Genomic DNA, 24,765 nt, shown 5'->3' on the forward strand with positions numbered 1-24,765 from the left:
GGATATAAGGGTGTTGCTGCCATATTGTACCTTGTCATATCAAAATTCCAGGGAAGATACTCCGCATGTAGTAACCATGTGCCTAAACCTGTGTGATTGCTTCTGTGGTGGGTTGGATTCACATTTTGATGCAGAGTTACTGAGTCACTCATGATATTTCACCTGGACTTTCTTGCAGAAGTGTTGTTGCAGTTGCAGCAATGACCTCAATTAACGCAGCCATCTTTTATATACCATAATAGAAGGGACATGACAATTCTTGTCAAAGAGAAAAACAAGAAATTCTCAATAGTAAAAAAGATATTGAGACATTTTCTTAGTTTTTTCTATGATTTTATTACATTTCTGTTTCTCTACAAGGTATATTGTCTCCATATGCTCATATAAACTCTGTCTAATTTACGTTAGATGTTTGTCCAAAAAAATATTGCAATATTTTCGCAGCACATGTTGCCAGGGGATATTCCTTACCAAAGCAGTGTTGCATCAGGCAGGCTGCCTAGTGCCTGCTTGATTGTATGCAAGCATTATTTTTTATTTTTTTAAAAAAAAACATGCCGGAGGGAAAAAAACCCCCGCTGTCTAGAACAATGGCTATCCTCGTATGAAATTAATTTCATATTGCCCAGTTTCCCGTGATCAAAGGTGTTCCCTCACAAAAATTCCCTCTCTCTTCTATCAATTGATGTTTTTTTTTTCTGTTGACAGTCTTTTTTTTTAATCAAAGGTCTCAGACCCTGCTTATTGAAAGCAACAGAGTAGTTACTGGGGTTACCAGTTTACATTACTGCCAAGTGTGCACACTCAGGCACCACCGGTTCTAACAAACAGAAAACACCTCAGCCAAAACCTTCTGCTCTAAGAGCAAAACAAAAGAGAAGACAGAAAAGAGCAAACTAAACAAAGCACGCCCAAGTGCAGACTTCATCATCCCCCCTTCCGTGCTTTAAATGCATTTCATCAACTTGAGAGCCCGTAAGTACCTCCTTCATCATCTTCAGAAGTAACACCTCCACTTCGCTCTTGTCCTCCTCCTTCGCAAGTACCTGCCACTAGTTCAAAGAACCATACCTTTTATAAGCTACTACTTGTTTAGGTGGTGTCGGTATTATTTTAGAGAACACACAAGGTCATTTCTATTTTTCCATAGAGCCCAACTTATGGCTGCTAAAATCAACCATCTAGTTGTGAGGTGGTCAGCTGTTTCCTCCTTTCCACAGAATTTGCAGAATGTCAAACCATACCAATTTCTTTTGCAGAGTTGATCTGTCTCTATTCTATCATGACAGACCATCCATAGAAAAATTTGGACCATGGTATCTTTACTGTCCACATCTCCATCATCCTTGCATCCAGGACTCCACCAAAGGTAATTAATCTGTACATGCTTCTAGTTGTGAATTACCTGTCTTCTCTAATTTTCAAGTCACCTGGTCCCCCTCGGTAAGGTTAATCTCCTGAAGTCTCAACCATATTTCTCCATTCCTCATTCTCTCTTTCCCTAAAATTCCTTCTATATGATAAATTCCACTCTCTATTCGCAGCCACCTCCACTGTGTTTTCCTGATCTAGACAAATTCTATATAAATGTGGGAACACTAGCTTTGAGGGGCATTCCTCCACCCAAATGTCATCCCAAAATCTTGTTCGTTTCCCACTTTTTACTAAGTTACCCTTCTTTCATACTAGTCCTTAACTGCATGAAGGACTTACCAAAACTGGGAACCCCCTCTACTACTGCTTTGGCTGAAACCTTTACCTCTTGAGTAGCATTTCTTTCTAAGCAGGCTCATGCACATATTCTCTTCTCAACTCTCAACTTGTAGATCCACTTACATAATAGTAATGCTGTATTCATATCCCTTGTATCACATTTATATAGAATCACGATGGTCTAAATTATTTATTGTCCTTACGTGCCGTGTTTCAGTGATGATGGGCTTGTTTTCAGTATGCCAAATCAGGATCTGAATTGCACGGTATCAATGAAGAAAAAGCAGTGTTCTTGCAGGCTGTCCATACGAATTCACGATGGCATCTTGGCGTGCAGCTGAACTTGCAAGACTGGCTGTCATGTGCAATGTACACACACACAAATAAAAGTTTTGCTACGGCCATAAAATCGCGTCTCACTAGACATTAATGCCATTGTCATGCGGGAGTAAGGTTCATGCTCTTGTACGTTACTGCCAGATCCAATCAAGCTTTCAGGTCCTTGCTACATCCATCTTGTTCCCCATCCCCTCTCAGAAGACACTACGGGCACAAAGTACCATCCCCTCTTACATCCATCTTGTTCCTCATCCCCTCTCAGTAGACACTACGGGCACAAAGTACTTGAGTAAGATTTACGCATTAGCAACGTCTCATATACAGAAATGAGATGGTACAAGTGGATTCAGACTTAACTTTGACAACACTTGAACAAATGTTTTTTTTTTTTCATTTCTCACGAGAATTGTAACCATATTTACAGCATTTACAGAGTGGTTTGTGGTTCCAAATACATCTGTTTGATGTAAAACAATGGACGGTCAGGGGTACACTTGCATCATCACCAACTAGGAATAAGATAAAGATGGCAAAGCAATGACCCAGAAATAATTCAATTCATTCACCAGGCTATACTGCATGTCAGAAACTAAAGAGAAGACTCAAGAGGTTCACTTGTTGATCTTATCAAATAATACAGATAAAGCTTTGTATAGAGTTGCGGCAGCAGGTGGTTTTGGCAGCGAGCCAAGAAGGATTTCTGAGGCCTTGATTGGACCACCATAAAATCGGGCATTTACCGAGTCTCGAGTGGATACCACACTTCCATTGAGTGCACAGCCCACAAAGGCACCTGCCAGAGAAACAAAGAACTGATAGTGACAAAAAGCAAAGCTAATGAAACATCAATGTCAGATCACTAATAGACTTAAAGCAGATCCTGACATCAACAGTACATATTTAGCAATCAAAACAAAAGCTGAAAAGACGTGTGTTGCGCTCGACTATAATATAATTAATGAAAACCGTATGAACTGTATAATGCTGCAATAACGAAGATGCCAAATGATGCTGAGTTTTGATCCACTGTAGCGCTCACTATATATGCCTTGTACTGATGTGTGATTCAACTGACTGACAGAAGCAAATGTTGATTTTTTTAGATTATCTGAATGTACTACCTTGAAGCAGCTAGCTGTGATACCAAACCATCATGTTTCATTTTATTCAACTGACTGGAAATTGAAGCTCTGTAGAAACTCTTATTAGCTGCCATAAGCGACAGAGACCACATGGCTCAAGGTCTATGAACTATATTCCTCCAGAAATTGAATTCTGGTCTACACTACAAACGTTGGAAATATTTTCTTAAGAGCATTCAGAATTCACAAACTGGTATTTATGGCTGAAGTCCAATTATAATTATAATATTCAAATTCTGTGAGTACACAGGATTTGACCTGTAGTGTTTGATTGTTTGGTGAAAATTGGTCCAAAGCAGTTCTCTGCCAGAAACATGTTGCTTGGACAAAAATTCACCACTAAACAGATAGTGCTGGTTAGAAGATAAATGAAATTAGTGCAACGTGCAACTCTTTTAACCTTTTTTTACTGTAAGTGTTTGATTGTTTGATGACAAGAGGTTCACTGTCAGAAACGTGCTGCTTGGGAAAGAACTCACCAATATGATAGAGCTCATTGGAAAATAACGAAATTAGTGCAACCAGTAGTTCTTAACTTATTTTTTACTGCATATTTTTCATTCACCATTGTGAAGTAACTACAAATATGCACAGATTAATGTGTCAACCAAGGACCTGGAAACTTTTCACTAACGACCAAACTAGTTGGTATTCAATATCCTGTCAGATTTCTTTTAATTACTGACTAGTGAACAGTTTCAGGAACAATAGAAGAGTACTTTCCATAGAGCAATGTGGCCAAATCGGAAAAAAAAGTGGAAACTTCATTAAACCATACCTTTGCTACAACTGTATGTGTAACAGGCAGCATAACTACCATCACCAGCACGGAAATCAGCCTCTGCCGCTCGTCCAAAATGACCAGCAGAAGCACTAATACCAGCCCCAATTGACATATGTGCATTTCCACTGAAAGTTTTGATGGCATCTGTGTTCCTAAGAACAATGATGTAGTCAGCCAACTCACCTCCAGCCTGAAAGGTACAAAATACAGACATATTTCAAGTGTTAGAAGGCCTTAGTTATAACCAAAACACAAGCTCGATGAGAATATTACCTGAACTCCATATCCAAGACCGCAAGTAGAGATGGCAGAAGGAGGGGACCAAGAACCATCACCTCTCCGAGCAACCACCAATCCAGTACCGATTCTGTATGTAAGCATCATACCAACCTTTACCTCAGTGATGATTGCAAGCCCTTTTGCTTGTCTGAGAATTGAATCAGGGATCGACTTCTCAGGTTTCAGCTCTCCCACCTGAATATGGCAAGCATAGAACATTTTGTGATTACGTCCTTATTAACAGCAAAGGGCTGACTGAACAAGAAGCATGTTGCTAAAAAAAGAAGAGGAAATAATTGAAAGAGTAAACTTTATTGTGGTCCCCAGATTTTGAAAAGCATATGACTAGCTTATAAATGGAACCACAAATTGTAAAGGCAATGCTGATCTATGCAAATGCTTCTGCTATGCAGTACCGCATCAAGTGTATTACAAATGGGAAATTGGATTTTAAATGGCCTAATCATGGTGTTGACAAATGCAGAAAAATACCAGTTCATTTCTGAGGCAGTTTGCCAAAGGATGGCTAGTCCAGTTGGTTAACTGAGATATGCTAGTCACTCCGGCGGCACCCTCCAGGTCCTGAGTTCGACTCCCAGTGGGAGTGAATTTCAGGCTAGGGGGTTAAAAAAATCCCCTCGCCGGTCCCGGGTGCCAAAGCACTGGTTTAAAGGAGACGGCCCATCTCACGGGTTACTGTCTCCCAGAGTCAGGGCTGGGGCCAAGGGTTCGGGGGTTTTCTCGGCCTGTGTAAGAAGGCCTTCTTCTTACGTATAATGCCCAGGGGGGCGGCTTGCCCCTCGCAGGTCGAGTTTTTTTTTTTTTCTGAGGCAGTTTGCACGATATGTTACACATGTCAGATCACTTATTTGTGTCCTAAAGTCGAGCAACGATTTTATCTGCCTAAAAGAAAATTGATGAACAATTGACATTTGGAACAACTTGTCACATATATACAAGGTGCCTTGGTAAGCTAGGAACTGTGCTAAAAATTTGTAGAGAAAAATGATTTGTCAAATATACTTGGCAAGCATGAAGGACACAATCTAATTATACTTTTTTTGGGAAACATGAATGCCACAAGTTACCCAATTGATATAACTATTTAAATGGATTAACTTGGATACTATTCAACATAATTCATGAAGCCGCACATTTTTAGTTTCGATCTGGTACAGTAGTAAATTACTTCAAGAGTTTAAGCAGGGCTGGAGATTTATAGAACTGTAATAAGATTAACATCTACTCTAGCTAATTAATGCTTGTAGCATTGGATAACCATTTGTTGAGCAGAAAATGTGTTTTTAGGAAGAATCAAGGCACAGGAACAAATGCTATCTAGGAAAAACAGTGAAATAATTAGCAACAGGAGGCATTCAAAGTGTTGGATATGAATACCTTACAATAGCCATGTATGGAATTTGCAGCTTTGTAGATCTCATACTCCATACTGACTGCCCATGGGATGTTTAACCATGACCTCAAGGTGCTTAGGTCTGTCAAGTCTTGAGTTGGAAGTTGACAAGCACGACTGAATTGATTCATCAAATAAGGTTGAATACACTCAAGACGCACTGCACAAACATCACAGACCCTTTGAGGATCTGAGGTCATGAACTTCGGGGGCATCAAGCTTCTACCCTTTGAACAACCACCACAAAATATCCCACCACAAAATCGGCAATGATGGCGAGTGCAAATTATTGGATGAAAACGTGCTCCGCAAAGCATACAAGAAGAGGAAGCACTATCAGGCAACCACTTTGCTGGTTCTGTCTCAAGGAGAGCATGTTCAGAACCAGCACTGACATCTTCAAGTGTTTGGGCCTTATCCTTCAGAGCCTCTTCAAGGAAAAAATCTGAAATCATAGACATGCCATACGTCCCTAAATCAAATGATGCAATGGATAGTACTTTATCCTTCCCTGCAACAACCATCTCAGAGAGCACATCCCACATTGTCATCTCCAAATTTTCTTCGTCAATATCCCACTTATATTCTTCCTCTGGGAAGCCCGCACTATCGTAACCAAAGCCCTTTTGCCACTCATCATGATCATGTTTTGTCATCGGTGGAACAGAAGGAGGCACCCATATGATGCCTGTTTGTTCACAAGAAGGGAAACCATCATAGTTGTTTTCTCCGGATTCCTTCGCAGTGGTCATCTCATCGCTGAACTCATCAGAATTGACAACACCAAGCCTTTCTTCCTTGAAAACTTCAGGAGGAGGATCCCTAGCGCCCTTCTCAAATATGTGGGGGACCTGATTTTCGCAATAAACCATAACCTTAAATAATTTGGGTGATGACACGTACATACATATATACTCCCTCCGTTCCAAATTATAAGTCGCTTTAACTTTTTTGGTACAGTCCATTTTGCTATGCATCTAGATAAATAATGTCTAGATACATAGCAAAATGGATGAACCAAAAAAGTCAAAGCGACTTATAATTTGGAACGGAGGGAGTAGCTTTTTGGACGCATAACTAAATTACATGAATCTAAGCTAACTGAACACACTCACTTTATTTTACCATATTTGACTAATTTAGATGTTTTCGTACTAAAAAAAAGTGCAAGATGGTGACATCCTACTATTTAAGTTGTCAAATGCTAGGTCATCAAATATTTTGGTTTACTAGATCAACCATTCTGATAATAATAAATGAAAAAGAGAGCTCTAGTTTTGTAACATTACAAGCTAAATGAGGTAGGGGGCACATTTGGAAGATATAGGTATATTTCTAAAATTCACTTTTGCATGCTAAAACATCAAATAAGAAAGTGCAGAGGTAGTCCAGACACTGATCAGGGGCCAGGACATAGGAATGCACAGCTTGGCAAACTTGCTTTTTGTGTATCAAGGGAATGGAGAATTAAAACGGTTATAATCTCTTGCTTCCATACCATAAACCCGCGTGACTATACATTAACCAGCAACAGAGCTGCTCAAACTTAACAACAAGCAGAAACCCGAAAGCTCCCAACTTTTTCACCACGTGCTCCACCCCTGAACCCTAAGCGCGCTTCACCAGTCTAGGAAGAAACCATCACGCGGATATTCCATCCAATCTACCGGGGAGGCAAACTCAGTATCAGATGAATCGAGCTCGAGGAGGGAGTGCTCGATTACCGATTCTGGGGAGGGAAGCGCGTCGGGTTCGTCGTCCCACATCACCGGCGCGTCGCAAACACCGGCCTCCTCCTCGCCGGCGGCGGCTGGGACCTGCGAGGGGCTCCAGGTCGTACGGCTCGATCGGAGGGTAGAGGCGATCAGTTCCCGCCATGTCGCCAACACACGGCGGCTCCAATTCAGGTCGCTCGAATCCCGGGGGAGTTGGAGGAGGATCAGGAATCGGGAATTGCTTGGGGACGATCGAAGTCGAAGGTCTAAACTGGCGACGAGACAGGAAGAGGAACACAAGAGGGAGACGGGAGGAACAAGTTAAAATTTCGTGGTATACTGGTATACAGGCAGACTTGGCATCTTATCTTAGTATATACTACTCGTAGATTAGTATATTATACTCGCTACCGGATTCCTCAAATTTGCTGAGTGCTTTTATGTTTATCGAGTGTATTTTCTCGGGCACCTGACGAATAAATGATTTGCCAAGTGCTGCGCTAAAAATACTCGAAAAAAAACACTCGACAAAATAGGGAGTTTGCCGAGTGTAAAAAAAACACTCGACAAAGAGCGGGTTTGCTGAGTGTCAAAAAAAAAAAAACACACGGCAAAGAAATAAAATATGTTTTTCTAGAAAAGGAGAAGAAAAAAAATAAAAAAAACCCTTTGCTGAGTGATAGATCTACTACACTCAAAAAAATATAAAATCTTTTTTCTAAAAAAAGGAGAAGAAAAAAATAAAAAAAACCATTGCCGAGTGCTAGATCTACGACACTCGGCAAAAAAAATATAAAATCTTTTTTCTGAAAAAAGGAGAAGAAAAAAAATAAAAAAAATATTTGCCGAGTGCTAATCTACAACACTCAGACAATTTTTTCCTGAAAATAAAAGCCGCACTGCCTCGCCCACCGCCCCCTCCGTCACGTCGCACGCCGCGCGCCCCTCCCTCCCTCCCCTCCCAGCTCCCCTCTCCCTCCTCCTCCTCCGACGCCCTCCCCTCCTCCTCCCGGATCCGACGCAGCCCCGCCCTTCTCCCTCTCCGGTGCCCCCCTCCTCCTCCCTCTCCTGGATCCGGCGCGCCCCCCTCCTCCTCCCTCTCCCGGATACGACGCGGCCCCACCCTCCTCCCTCTCCTGGATCCGTTTCCCCCCTCCTCTCTCCCTCTCTCGGATCCGGCGTCCCCCCCTCCTCCTCCCTCTCCGGCGCGACCTCACCCTCCCCTCCTCCCTCTCTCGGCCCTCCCTCTCTAGGATCCAGCAGCGCCCCCCCTCTCGGCCCTCCCTCTCCAGATCCGACGGCGACGAGCGTGGTGGCGGTGGCGGGCGTGGCTGTTGCGGCGGCCTGGGCGTGGTGGCGGTGCGGCGCGGTGGGGCCCTCCCTTCTTCCCCGACGTGGCGGTGGTGCGGCGTGGTGAGGCCCTCCCTTCTTCCCCGACGTGGTGGCGGCGGCATGGATGGTGGTGGTGCGGCGTGGTGGGGCCCTCCCTTCTTCCCCGGCGTGGTGGCGGCGACGTGGATGGGCGGCGGCGGTGCTAATGGTGCGGGCGTGGTGTCGGTGTGTCTTTTTTTATTTTTTTTGAAAAAAAGTTTGCCGAGTGTTTTTTGGTATTCGGCAACGTCTTTGCTGAGTGCCCGATAAAAAACACTCAACAAACTAGCGTTTGCCAATACATGGTTTGTCGAGTGTTTTTTGGGCTTCGTCGAGTGCCTCTGGCACTCGGCAAACCTCCTGTATCCGATAGTGACCGTACTACATACAGGAATATAAAAGGTGCCTTGATTAATACCAATACAACTAATAATAAGTATAATAGATTTCGAGTTGCTGTTGATGCACGAATACACATCGACACGCACACGCTTAATTGCTTGTGGCGCAAAAGAAGAAAAAAAATCATCTTTTATCTCGGGGAAAAAATCATTTGAAATACTAATACAACTCAAGGTTAATTATGGGCCTGTGACCGCCAGCGGTGGAATCACGCTACGTATAAGCATAAATAACGCGGCTCAGATAGTTCGTGATTTCCCACCGTGCAGTTCATTTTTCCCATCGTTTCAGAAGTTGCTTCGACGCGAGCTGTTTGGTGGATTTTTTCTACTGAAATGCAACGTCATCACGGAAACAAACACGCCCTGTACAACACGTCTTTATGTCTCTAACTAACTTTGTCTCCAATCCCGTAGGCGGCCCATATTCTCAATTATTAGTAAGCACCAAATAGTTATGGGCTCCCAACTCGTAGACCGCAGCCCACCAGACCAACAGGCCAAGCGTGCACCACTAAATTTTTCTGGCCCACACTTTGCTCCCGCGCATGGGCCGCTTTGCTCCTGCACATGGGCTGATGATTTTTTCTCTCCCGCGTATGGGCCGGCCTGTTCCGCAGCTAGCGCACTTGATCGTGATGCACATCTCATGGATAGTACGAGAACAATAAAAAAAACCCTAGTAGAACATCATATTAATACATACCATTTATACTACTGAATATCCCGAGGTATACCTAGACATCACATATATATATACTACATAAACATCACATGTATATCATACAAGTAGGAAATAAAAAGTGATATGAAAATGAAAAATAATTAAAATAGTTAATTGGAGTAAAACTAAAGAAGGAAAAAGAAAAAATGAAAAACAAAATGCTATGAAATATATAGAAAAATAAAATAAATAATTAAATAAACAATTGAATTAATGAGATGTAGAATAAAACATAAGAGAAAACAAAAAAATAAAATAGGAAAAGAGCCACATAATAGAGGAAAGTAAAAAAAGGTCGGCTACACAAAAAAGCGGTTGCTGGTGCGGGCTGCGGCTATAGCTATAGTGTTCATCAGTCTATGGGACACTGTAGCTGCAGCCGCAGCAACTTCTTTGTGCAGCCAAACATGCCCCAGAAGAACAAAACATGGATACTGTATTCAAATAACATAAAATATACCATAAAACATCTAACAAGTACTATGTGAATATTTAAAAATAATCATAGAACCATCTATTTATAATATGTGAACATCCAAGAAGGCATCATAAAATATTTAGGTATACTACATGAACATCACATGTATCTTATGTAGTATAATAAGAATTAAAAAGTAGAACATGAATAATGAAAACAAATAATTAAAATAACAAACTACAGTAAAATAAGGGAGAAAAGAGAAATAAAAAGGATAAAGGAAATAAAAAGAAGAAAAATCAGAAGAACGGAGAAAATATAAAGTTCACGGAAAACAAAAAAGGAAACAGAATAAAAAGGAAATCTAAAAATAAAGAAATGAAATAATTAATTATAATAAAAGAGAAAAGAAAGAAAATAAACATAAAAAGATAAACAAAATAAAAAAAGAGAATAAAAGATCATCGAAAACAAAAAGGGAAAACACAAGGTAACGTACCTGTTGCCGGAGTCTAAAAAAATATATAGAAAACGTACCTGTTGCTGGAGTCCGAAAAAAAGAGAGCGGGTCATGGGCCGAGAGCGTCGCTTGGGTTGGGGAATTTATGGCCCGCGCTCTCGCTCGCTCCGAAAAGCCATCATGGAAAGGAAAAAATCAATATTATCTCCCTTAATTTTTACGAAAGTATGCTTCCACTGAATTCTAAAATCGAGTAAACCACCCCCTAAACTTGTAAAACCATTCGTTTTACCTTCTGACCGGTTATAAATGGTTTTCAAAGGACGGTTTTATCTTTTTCCTTTTTATTTATTTCAGTTGAATCTTTGAAAAATTTTAGTAAATTATAGAAAAATCATAAAATGGAAAAATCCAATTTTATTGAACTTCACATAAGTAGATCTACACAGTGAACATATAATATGGTATGCTTTAGTATAATTAATTTATAACTACAGTTTCTATGGTCCAATTGTGGTGAAATTTTTATGGTGGGCTATTTATTATATGATTGAACTATAGTAAAAATTTTATATTCATTGGATCATGTATACATAAAAATTTTATCATAATTAGACCATAAAATCTGCAGCTATGAATTAATTATAGAAAAGCATATATTTAAAGCTACAGGAAAAAAATTGTACCAAAGCATACCATATTATATGTTCATTGTGTAGATCTACTCATGTGGAGTTAAAATTGGATTTTCTATTTTATGATTGTTTTTATGATTTACTATGATCTTTCAAAGATCCAACCGAAATAAATAAAAGGGAAAAAGACAAAAATGCCTTTGAAAACTGCTTATAACCGGTCAGGGAGGTAAAACGAACGGCTTTGAAAGTTCAAGGAGGTGATTTACCCAGGTTGTAGAGTTCAGGGAGGAAAAGTAGACTTTCACAAAAGTTAAGGAGTTAATGTGGACTTTTCTCCTCACAGAAACGTCTCATGACTCCTAGAACGAGTGGTCCACGGTCGGCACGATGAGGCATTCTTGGACCTGCTCAGCGGCCGGGTCCAACAAGCAACAACCCTGCTTCACTCTATGCTCTCTCCTCCATCTTTTTGCCATATGACAGAAATCCCCCACTCGCTTCGCCCATCGCAGCTTCATCGCGTCGTCTGCCACCGCGCTGCGCTCCATCCCCCGCGACGCCTACTCCGCCTCGCTGCACCCCATCTCCCGCCGCGACATGCCCTGTCCCTCGTAGCTACGCGCCGTGCCCTATCCCCCGCCGCACCGAGGTGTCGCCGCTACCGTAGTTCCCCACTAGGAAGGCCATGGCCGCCGCGACGCGTGACCTCAGCAAGGAGATGTTGCGCTGAAAGCGCATGATACAAACATATATTTCAAGTGTTTCAGATGTATGTTGTAAGTATTTCATATAGATGTTGCAAAAGTAGATCTAGGTGTTGCATATGTTGCAATTGATGTATACGTATGTTGCAAGAGTCCTGTTCAAATTGTTTCATCTGTTTTAGATATATGTTGCAAGTGTTTATCTAGATGTTGCATATGTTTCATACGTTGCAAGTGTATGTTTGAAATGTTTCAGATGTTTCAGGCGTATATTGAATCAAGTATTTCATGTTGCAATCGTAGAGCAGGCGGGACGCATGGATTCCCGCGTGCGAGCATGATACGGAGCAGGCGTGGGAAGCGGGCGCAGGCGGTCCCTGCGTTCACGGGAAGTGGAGCGGCACGAAAGCTGGCGCGGTGTTTCCTGCATATTGGGGATGGAGGCGTGGCGTTTCAGGCGTCTAGAGGTCCGGACGCTAGTATATCCCTCTTTTTACGGATGAGACTTCCGCACACGGGCATAGTGCCCAGTGCCCATCACAGGCATTTTTTTTTCTTTGGGCCGTTCTCAACCGCTAACTGTTTTAGACTATTTTTGGCACACCTCTGGTTCCTTGATCGAAAATAGTAGCTTTGTTAACTTCTAGTTCATTTTAATAGGGGAAAGAAAAATAGTTTCAGGATCAGTCCTAAGTTTTTGGAGCTCGAGACGAAACCAAATTTCAGAGCACCCGTGCATATATTGATAGTAACAATACTATCCTGTCAATATTTCTTTTATAAACACTTAGTTTCGTATGCAAAAGCAATATTCATACGAAATAATTCATACATATTAAAAGTCAATTCGTTTGGATATTTTGAAGTACTTGAAATTACTATTAAAAACATGGATGCACCATCTCTGTGATTGTATCAATTCATCTACTTGTGCTCTCTTTTTCTTTTTCTCATTGTTGAAAACATACTTTTCTTGATGACATGATGCTGTTAAAATTTATAGAAAGAATTAGCTCAAAAAATTAACATTGACCTGCTGTACACCATAACTTACTTAAATCCAAAACTAAATCATTTTTTGTATGGTTGTACCCTACCTTCAAGCGAGCACGAGCAAGGAATCAACAATTATGCATTATGATTCAGTGCTATAGCGGTGAGGACACTCCGGCAATCGGTTAAATTTATCCAATATAATCACGTTCAATTCCAGAGCACAGAGCAGGCTAGCAGAGGATGCACAAATTTAATTAAATCCCCAGCATTGGGGTCTTGGGGACTCGGTGCATTCCTGGATCATACTCATAGGGGCTGATTGGTAGCTCGGAGCGGACCGTCCTCGCACGGTTTACCTAGGTGGTCTCGTTCCAGCGTCGTGTTTGGTTTTCCTCCTCGCATCTTTCGCCTGCTCGGTCTCGTACCTCTACCCCCTCCATCCCGCACGCCTCGGTCTTCTCGATTTCCACTTCCCTCTCGATGCAGGACGACTCGATGCTTGGCGCGAATGCTTCGGGCGAGCGCGGGTGTCAGCTAGGGTTATCGCCCCCCGTTTCGCATCTCTCCTTCCTCCATTGCTCTGGTGCGCCTTTCCTCTTGCACCCCCTCGATCTCGGTTGACCGCCGAAGTCGACCTTGACTGGCGGATTCATGGTGGTCCTCCAGTGTCATGACAGTAGACCTCACCTGCGCTTCTCTCCTCTTCCTCTTTGTGTGGTGCTTTTGTTGATTTATGTGCGGATTTTGTTTGAGTTGTGCCATGATTCTAGGGTTCTTGTTCTTACATACTTAGATCTATGACCTAATATTTCTGATCTACTTGTTCCTTGTTGTTTCCCTCTGGTTCCACGCTCATATCTAGGGTACCACTGACTTTTTTTTATCTAAATATGTGGTACGCAGCAAATGCATGATCCCTATCTGAATTTTTGCTTGCTCCTCGGCTAGAGTGCCTGATTGCAGGGGATTGATGTGTCTCAAGGCTTCATGGCTTTTCTGACACTCGGTTCCAACTATTTTATTTGTAATTGTCTTTGATATTCTTGTTAAGCCTATGATGATAACTAAACTACCATGTGTACTGGATTACAAAAATCTGATGACATTGAGCTTGTGAGGTACTAGAACTCTAGTCTATTTCTTATTAGTTTTCATATTTGTTTCTTACCATTGCTATGTTGCCTTTTGTGTTTCTTATGCTCCAAGCTCAAGGTCAACCGAGGAAAAACTGTTATCTGAGGCCAATTTGTTAACCACTTATGAAGATGAAAAAGTTCTTGAGAAGCCTGTTGCCATTGTCATTGTCAAACCATCTTGGCTATTTCTTCTTTGCATGGTTCAGTCTTTCATGTTGCTGGTGCTCATCTTTTACATTGTTAAATGTGGGAAGAATTGCCTGTGATGATTAACCTATAACCATGTACTCATCAATTTACTTTGACCTTGTGAGGTACTGGGACCGATTTGTTGATGTTTAATAGCTGGTTGGACTGTTGTATTATTTTATAATATCTCTTATACTCCAAGGGCTTAGTTGATGATGATACAAATTGATCTGAGGTAATGTTTGTGTTGTTATGCTTGTTTGGATGAAAATGGTAGTAACCTCACCAAAGTGATACATGGGTGCTCACACCTCGTGCCTTGCTGCAAACCAAACACAAGGAGGAGGATCAGCTCATTCCTAAAATTGGTGCAAGCAGGTAACCAAACAAACTCACAGTCATCCAATATCACTCTTAAAGTTACAACCAAACACACCTAGATGTATGGTTTCAGCCTGTCTCACTCCGCCTAGGACTGGCCCTCCATCCCGGATCCTCTCCCCCGGAGCAACCAATCACGCCCATACACAACAACCAAATACACAACAACCAATCACGCCCATACACAACAGAAGCTTGTCTCAGGTGATCGCGTCTTGTGTCGTCGCTGTTGGTGATCGTGGATTCGCGTCACATGTTGTCCCCGGCCCACCACGCGTCTCGTGTCACCGACGCGTACGAGGACTCGAGGTAAGGAGTGAGGAGTCGTGTGTCGCTCGCCGACTCATTTTTTTTTTAACCTGGGAAATTTCATTACTCAGATGCTAACAGATCGTTAGCAACAGTTACACGAATGCTCTCAGGCAAAGAACTTATAGTTCGTTCTTCCCACGAGTGACCCAGACTCGTGAGCAGCTTGATTACAGTTTCGACCCTTAAACTGGCACACATGACTAAGAAACGAAAACGAAACTAGAGACTTGAGTTCCTCTACTAAATGTCCAACTGTGGTATCATCGAAATCATCGGAGTTGATCGCACGTACCGCCTTCAGAGAGTCTGATTCCACAATGAGGTGCCCAATCCCCAGATTGATAGCCGTTTGAATTGCCTAGAGACAAGCGAGGAGCTCTGCATGAAAGGCGTTTAACAGGTGATCAACCTTTCCTCTGCCGGCTGAGACCACATCGCCATCACTGTCTAATAAAAAATCCCCAAGCAGCCAAGAAAGAGCCGTCGCAATTTAGATTCAGAGAACCCGGCTGTGGTTTGCTCCATCGTTAACTGCGCCTTGCCGGACCACCAACAGTAATGTTCGTTTCACTCTTCAGAGTAGACTCCGCCTCCACAACATAGGCGTTCATGTTTCTGGCAATCAATTCAGCACTGCGTCTTCGTCCCTCTTCCCTGATGTTGTTTCTTTCATTCCATAAATTCCAAAGTGCAGTAATAATCTTTTTTTTTTCTCGAATACGCAAGAGAGCTGCGTATCATTGTATTATAGAGAGGAAATTAAGGCCCGAGTACATTACCAACTCATGCCGGTACCATACATGAGAAGGTTGTGACACAACATTATCATCTATGAGGCATCTGACGACCGACAACCAGGTACAGGCACCTAACCAGAGGTCCCTACCCCATCTAACCAAAGTGCTTGGAGCTTCTTAGCTCCAGCCAAGCACCATAGTTTGTACTCATCTCTAAACTATCTCAAGACCTCGTTAACGGATGGAGTAGCTCCACCAAAGACACAAGAATTGCGGTGCTTCCATATCAGCCAAGATGTCAGAATGATTAGCGAATTAACCCCTTTTTTGTACTCCTTGACTCTACGAATGCACTTGGCCCACCAATCAGCAAAGCTATGTTCATTCTGTTGTGGTACTGCTTTTCATCCATCTCCGTAGGAGAAAGGATGCTGAACCATATTTGACGTGAGAACACACAATTAGTGAGCATGTGTTGAGCAGTCTTCTCCTCTTGGTCACATAATGGACATCTCACTGGATGTGACAATCCTCGGCGAGCAAGCCGATCCGCTGTCCAACATCGGTTTCTGATGGCGAGCCAAATAAAAAATTTACATTTTCCAGGGGCCCATGACTTCCATAAACGTCGCCAAGGCTCAAATGTCACTGAACCATAGAAGAAAGCTCGGTAGGTAGACTTGGCGGAGTATGTTCCAGAGGCATCAAATCTCCAAATATGTTGATCATCATCCTGGGAGAGCGCAACGTCCCTAAGACCATCCCAAAGGTGCAAGTACTCTGAGAGTCCGATCATGGACAGGCCTCCCTGAATATCACTCACCCAAGCATTATTTCCAAGTGCCTCTGCCACTGTTCTTTTCGTTTTAATTTGAGGTCTGACACAAGCAACCACTGTAGGTGCCAACTCAGAAATGGAACATCCACGGAGCCATCGATCTGTCCAAAACAGTGTGTTGTTTCCATTTCCATCTTGGGTTGTTACTGCAATAGAGAATAATGCCAATGTGTTAGCATGACAAGGCAATTCTAAATCAACCCAAGGACGATCAGCTCGAGTTTTCTTGAGCCATTGCCATTGCATCTGCAGGGCCTAGTGTTAGAATCGAATGTGTACCTCTCTCTGTGTAACCGTAGATGCGGTGAAGGCTCCTCGCCTTCTCAGTAGATGCACCGCAGCGGGGAGACGCCGGTGCCGCGGTGTAGAAGGCGTGCAGCGCGGTGGAGACGATCACCAGTGGCGCTGTGGAGACCCTGCAGAGGGAGCGACGCGGTGGCGGGGCACATCCCGTCGCTGGCAGCACTTCTTTAGGATCGGATTAGGGTTTCTCTGTAGGTGGGTGTGGCGGCTCCGATCAACCTCGTGAAACGAGCCTCGATCCCCACCTTCTCTATTTGTATGTGCTATGCGATAGGGGCCCACCAACCAGTTAGGGTTGGGCGCCCCCGATCAGGGCACAGAGGCAAGGGCCCAATAGGCCGTTGGGCCTATTGGTGGAGATCAACTAACATTCTCTCACTTGATCTCATTCCATCTTTCAATTTCATATCATTTACTTTTGTTCATTCCATTACAGATTAGCTCATAGAGCATGTCTCATCGTCACGGTCCATTGCCGATAGACTTAACAGCTACAACTCACTACTCTGTTCTGAAATAGATACTTATCTTTGGGCCTTCTTTTGTCCAGAAATTTTAGGCTTTCCCTTAAACCCATGCTAGCTACATGTTCTCTGAACACCATGTTCTCTGAACACGTTGGGTGGTAAGCCTTTTGTAAGCGGATCCGCGAGCATCTTTTCTGTATTTATATGCTCAAGACTTATGACTTGATCCCGGACTTTATCTTTCACAACATAATACTCTATGTCAATGTGTTTGGCAGTACCACTTGACTTATATTGTGAGCATCCTGTACTGCCAGATTATAATCGTAGTATAACTTTAAGTGGTCTATAGATGTCGTCAACCACCTTCAAACCGGGTATGAACTTCTTTAGTCAGTTCACCTACCCGTTGCCTCATAACACGCTACAAACCGTCATACATTGTGGACGATGTAGTGACAGTTTGCTTTGAGCTTTTCCATGAAATAGCTCCCCTTTACGAGATGATAGAAAATCCACGTCTGGATATGTATTCACTCTCGCATAATCAGAATCTGAATATCCCACTATGTGGAGTGAATCAGATCTTCTATATGTCATCATGAGGCCTTTCGTTCCTTGCAAATAATGCAAGACTTTCTTTACTAATTTCAGTGTTCTATTCCAGAATTGCTGTAACACCTCGGGTGTTTAAAATACTAAAACCTAACATGTCATCATATGCATTGCAAAGCATTTGGCATTTGGTGAAAACTTTGAGATGCATACACTAAAACAAGTTTATATTCATGTGGTATGTGTTGAATTGTATTGTTTGACTTAAATTCAAAGTTTGTTTGGATTTTTGATTTTTTCGAGAAAACCCCGCTTTTCAGCATTTAAATCCTACCCTGAAAATCCATTTCAAAATCTAAGCATAATTTGGGGTTGATCCCAAAAGCAAAAGTGTAGAGCTTGGCAAGTTATACAAAGTTTGTTTTTGGAGTTTTTCAAGTTGTTTAGAAAAATTTTGAGTAATTCAAAAAGGCGTAATTCGTTAAATTTCCCTATTCAAATTCAAAAGTTCATTTCAAAATCTAGACTGAATTAGGAGATGGTTATAGAAGCAAAGTTGTAGAACTTTTGATTTTGAACAACTTTTGTTTTTGGAGATTTTTGAGTTGTTATGAAAATTTGAGAGTAATTTGTGAATTTTGGTGAATGGCAAACTTGTAATTGCTGTGAACAGTGTCCACCGTCAAGACTACACCGCCGGCGACCTTCTTCGGCGTTCCAGGTACGTCGTGGCCGTCCTTGGCGTCGCGCTGGCATGGAAACGGCTCCGTCGTGGCTTTCTTGAGCTTCTGAGTCGCGTTATAAGAACCGAGACGCCGTCGTCGTCGTTTTTCTTCCTCCTCTGTTTTTTCCGTCGCCACCACCGCAGCTCCGTCGAGCTCTCGCCGTCGACTTAGCATCGTTGCCGTCTCGGCAAAGCCTGTCCTAGCTCTGCCTTAACCTTACGCGTCCAACCGACCCACCAATTTAGTTTATCTCCACCGGAAACTCGCTGTCCACGTCTTTCTTCTTCGCGGCCGGTAACTCCTCCGCCGAGCGCGATTCGCCGCGGCCAGAGCTCCATGGTGCATCTTCATCCCTGGTTTTGGCTGATTCTGTTTCGTCTCGATGCTGTAGTACTTAATCCATAGCTGGTTGCTCATTTTGATCACTGCAGTCACTGGTACACCATCGCCGACGACGTTTTGCTCCGCCGTGATCACCGTGATCGTCGTCACGCCTCTCCGTTGCTTCTCCGACCTCGCTCCTTGCTTCAACGTGTTCGGGGTGAGCCACTGGTGCTTCCTGAATCCCTTGTTTGAGCTCTACCGGTCGCACACCACCGGCGTAGCGCTGCCGTGCCACCGCGTCCGCCATGGTCGACGACGAGCTAGTATAGGGCCGTAATCAGTGTTGATAGGGACGTCAATCGATGCGCCTAGACTTGGTGATCATTTTGGTACGTTGGTCGTCGCCGGTGATCTCACCGTCGGCGAGAAATCGCCGGTCAGAGCCATCGCTGCCGTGGTCAACGTCGGAGGTTAGGGATGACAGGTGGGGTCGGGTTGTCAGTGACTCAACGTTCAAATGGATTTTTCTATTTTCAGATTTGAATGAATAGTGTCTATTTTTGTTATTTTTGTGTAGATTTATTTAGAGCTCCAAAAATTATGAAAATTTTTGTGTGACTTCTCTGTGATGTATAGTATTTAAGAAAAATATGAAATAATGTTTTTCAGTAATTTTTGAATGTGATAAAAATTGCTCAATTTATTAATAAATGGATTTCCATGATTTTTCTAGGCTTATTTATTTATCCAAAAATTATGAAATTTGTTTTGCCACTTAGTTATCAAGTAATGAACATTTAAAAAAATTTTGAGCTCAATTGGAATAATTTGATTTATTTCATAATTTTGAATTAAATAATTAATTCATAAAAGCAAATAGTAACCTTTAATGATTTAGGTTTTGTTTGAAATTTTGATTGAGTGATGACCTTGGATCATTAGTTGATAATGATCCTTGGCAATTGATTGGGTGTTGCGAAAAAGGTTTGATTAGTTTGACTTGCAACTGTACCGCGAAGGAAAGTTGTATTCAAATTATTAATTTTGCATCCATCATCGAGCATCATGTTTCGTATTCCACATCATGTTAAACATGGCATTGTTATTACGTGTAGTTAACGAAGGTGAACACGTGGTAGTTAATCAAGTGGTTGAGGAGGTTAATCCGTCTGTTGAGGTCAGATCGAATACTTGTGAAACGTCGCAGGAGCCGAACTTTTTCGTCAACAAAGGCAAGCCTCGGATGCATACAACCCTACCTTGTGTTTTACAAATTAATTTTGCTTTTGCTTTCCGTTACTGCATTAAGTGATTAGGAGTTAAGTAAGAGCCTAATTGGTGCATTACCATCCTTGTTATTTCATATTTACCATATTACCAGTTTTTAAACTCGTATATGTCTAGTTTTGCTTAGCTATGCGTAGAACGATGAAAGTCGGGTGATTACCTGCCACCTGCAAGTTTTAAATGGAACATTGGTTAATTATGTTAGCATGCGATATGGGAATGTGGAGTAATAAATCTAGACCGGGCGGACTCGGTGTGTGTGAGCCACAAGACATGGAGGTCTTGTGAGCGGGTTCTTTCCGCCTGTGTCGATTAAGGCACGTCCATTGTTGAATTGCATGAGGTGAGAATTTATAGTACTAACCACATACTCCGGTAAGCCTGAACTTGGCGATTCTATTACGAGAATGGCTACTCGCGCACTGGGAGTGGAGAGATAGCGGGAATAGCATGTACCCACGTGGCTATGGGCTGGATTGGTGGAGTACTGTATTCTCGGGTGGCGTGGACCCGTTCTTGTTTCAGAGGATCTGAGGGTAGGTTGGTATATGTAGGTCGGGGACCTGCATATGTCGTGTGGTCTGGAAGCCCCAGCTAGGTTTATAATCGGTTCGAATCGTCGTTGCTCCTCGGTTATGGAGACTCAACTCACTGTTCATCATCGTAGTATTAATAACTGGAACTTGAGAATGGTTGATGAAGGTGTTGGATATGAAGTTTCATGATCTCATTACGGATCGTGTCATCTTTGTATATGATTTTATGAAGTTTAAATTGTTGAACTAAAGAATTTTGTTAAAGAGCTTTTACACAAAATAACTTTGATTATTGCTAAAACCATACCTTGAATCCCTGAGCCTACATTCCTGAGTTATCAGTTCTTATTTCGGTTAAGTCTTGTTGAGTACTTTTGTACTCAGGGTTCGTTGACCCTTGTTGCAGGTGAGTCTCATGAGCAGATCTGTTGTGGATCGTGCTGCATGACAGTTGTACCTTGTGATGACGATGAGAAGTAAATATGTGGCCCTTGGGCAGGGCAGCCTCATTGTGTGTTTTGTATTATATTATAATGCCGCTCCACTATTTCGTTTTGTAATAATCATCGAACTTAGTTATGAGGTTTGAAACCACTGTTTTGTAAATTATGTTATTGTAAGACTTCCGCTGTTTTTACTCTGGTGTAGATATTTGAATAAATGTTGTAATACTGTAATGACTCTGTAACATGATCCTGCTCAGAAATCGTGGATGATTCGGGGTTCCCCGAGGACACCCGACAGTCTTTTTAAGTTATTGGAAACGTATGCATAAATGTCAAAGGTCATTGGACAGTGACAGATGCATGTGTGCCCTATAACTTAGGAGGTTCTGCCACAGAATGGTATCAGAGCGATCGTTACAAGGTTTTTGTTGTATTGTTTACAAAAACTTCAAAATGATTTGGGATGACTAAATTAAACTTGCTAATTTAGTCCAAATTGCTTCTGACTTATCTTATTTCTTTCTCACCATTCCGTATTTAATTAAAAGGGTCTTGTGTGGTGGAGTAGTAATCTTACTATGCCCTATATAAAAATAAATATTGTTTATGTGCATTATAAACTTTGATGTTTTTGTTCGTAAGAACGATTCGTGCATCATTATTAATTCACTCGTTACTTCCTTCATCTCTTAGTCTGGAGTTGAGTAGTGAGACTGGTTTGAGTAATGTAATCCATCATAGCTGCTCTTTAGACTTTGATCAAATGGTCTTACTTGGATTAAATTGGTTTCCTACAGTATGGCTCGTGCTAAGATGACGCCCCGTAAGTCCACTGGACCCAAAGGAGTTCCTTGTCACCAACTTGCCCCTAGAAACGATGGTGCTAGCAGTAGCAGTTCTAGGCCTGATCCCCAAGCAGAGATACAAAGGATTTCTGTAGAATTAGCACAAGCTACTAGAGATAGAGCTTTGGATGCTATACAGGTAGGAGAATTACAGGATCAATTGAGGCGTCTCACCACCGCACACAGGAACTGCGAAAGCATGTTAGTTCGTACGGTGGAGGGACGAAATGAAGCTTGGCATAGGGAAAATGTAGCTAGAGCTAGAACTCATGAGCTAGAATTCTATGTAGAAGATTTAGAAGAACATAATACCTAGCTACATGAGGAAGTTCATAGGCTTAGCAATCTACTAAACCCGAATCATGAGCCTCAAGCTGATGCCATGGACCCCGGTGTCATCCTTGCCGATGATAACGAATCGGAAGAGGAAGAAGAAGAAGATCCTGAAGAATTAGTAATGATCAATGAAAGTGATGATGAAGGCGGTAAAAATTCCGGAATGGATACCGAGCCTGAAGTTTGAAGTAATCACGGAAAAGAGTAGAGTTGTATAATAGTTAATTATGGTTAAGCTATGTATCTTGTTTTGGTACTTATAGGGTCTGGTGTTTATAGTAATAAACCCTATGTAATGTGTCTGGAGTAAGCTTTTGTGCAATTCAATAAAGGCTTGTGAATAAAGTTTGGTTTGTTATGAGCAGATGCATCGTACGCGGGGATCGCATATTCCTGGTACTTCACAAGATGATGATGATATCCCCAACCCGCCACCGATGCCGACCAATCTGGCTGATGCTATCGCTGCATTAGTCAATGTGACTGTGGAAAATTCTCGTTTGCTTCATGCGATGGCTCAAAGTAATCAGAATCAGATGCATAGAAACCGTGGCCGCAATCATAACAGGCATGAGGCTACCTATGTGGATTTCACGGATACAAAACCCCCGGTGTTCACCAAGGCAGATGAACCACTGGAGGCTGATGACTGGCTTAGGACCATGGAGCAGAAATTTGATCTTATTCACTGCACAGAGTTTCAGAAACCGGTGTTTGCTGCCCAGCAACTTAGAGGTGCAGCTGGTGCTTGGTATGCAAATCTGATGGCCATGCAACCCGCAGGCGTTCCGTTAACTTGGACAGAATTTCGCACTGCTTTCAGAGCCCATTATATCCCAAAAGGAGTGATGGCTATGAAGCTGGATGAATTCCTTGCTTTGAGGCAAGGGGATCAAACGGTTATGCAGTATGTGGGAAGATTCAATCATCTGTCGCAGTATGCATCTAAACATGTCAATACGGATGCCAAGAAAAAGAAATGGTTCATGAGAGGTCTGAATACCAAACTGTAGACAATGATGACAGCCTGTACCAATATCACTTATCATGAGGCAGTAAATATTGCAATTGCTTCAGAGGCAAAGTATCGGCAGCATAAGGAGCTCAAGAAGAAAAAGAATGTGCTGTCTGGACCTTTTGGTGGAAACCAAAAGAGGCAGAGAGTGATTTATCATCCAGTAAACCATTATCGTCCTCCTTATCGTCCGCCGCAGTTCCAAGCTGGGCAACAGTCAAATGTCCATCCTGCTATAACCTATCCGAACTCACAGTCAACCAATGCTCCTGGTGGTAATGCTCCAACGTCATAGGGTCACAACTATCCGTGTTACAATTGTGGAAGGACTGGTCATTTCTCCAGGGAATGTCCATATCCTAGGCAGGCTAATCAAAATTATTAGAAGACCCTACCAATCAACAACAGGGTCAGGCACCAAACAAGAACCACAATCAGAATGCTCAGAAGGGCAAAGATGAGAGGAAGATAGGACGGGTGTTCTATATTCAAGCTGGAGAAATTCCAAAGGGGGAGCCAGTGATGATGGGTATGTTTCCTGTTGCCAATCACCCTGCAGTTATACTTTTTGATTCTGGCGCATCGCATTCATTCATCAATAGAACATTTGTCATGAAGTATGAAATTTCAATTGGGGCAACAAAGGAAAGTTTCTTTATACAGTCGCCTGGGGGACGTCTATGTACTAAGGAAATGGTATACCAGGTACCCGTAAACCTGGGTGGGCATATTTTTCCCACTACCATGATTATCCTTAAGGATCAGGATATAGATGTAATCTTGGGAATGAATTGGATGTATCAGCATAAGGCTGTTATAGATGCTTTGAATAGGACTTTAAGAGTAAGTTTGCCTAATAGTAATTCTCAACTTCTCATCCAACTTCCAACCCTAAGAAGATCAGTGGGCAAGATTTGTGCGACTGCTGTCAAGGAGATTAGAGATATTCCGGTAGTGTGTGAATTTCTGGATATGTTTCTAGAAGATTTACCCGGTCTACCACCTGATAGGGATGTACAGTTTAACATAGAGTTACAACCTGGAATAGCTCCGATTTTTTAGAGAGCTTATAGAATGCCACCTAAGGAATTAGCCGAGTTGAAGGCTCAGTTACAAGAATTAATTGAGAAGGGGTTTATCCAACCTAGTTCCTCACCTTGGGGATGTCCGGCAATTTTTGTGAAAAAGAAAGATGAGACCCTGAGGTTATGTGTTGACTATCGTCCGTTGAATGA

At 42.3% G+C, this 24,765-nt stretch overlaps 2 pseudogenes; both read right to left on the minus strand.

Annotated features, from left to right (window-relative positions):
• Positions 1-705: 705 nt before the first annotated feature.
• LOC136524849 (uncharacterized) lies at positions 706-7,712 on the minus strand (annotated as a pseudogene).
• Positions 7,713-12,013: 4,301 nt separating this feature from the next.
• Positions 12,014-24,765, minus strand: part of LOC136524073 (uncharacterized) — a 35,454-nt pseudogene continuing 22,702 nt past the window's right edge.

Source organism: Miscanthus floridulus, chromosome 18 (assembly GCF_019320115.1).
Source record: "Miscanthus floridulus cultivar M001 chromosome 18, ASM1932011v1, whole genome shotgun sequence".
NCBI lineage: Eukaryota > Viridiplantae > Streptophyta > Magnoliopsida > Poales > Poaceae > Miscanthus > Miscanthus floridulus.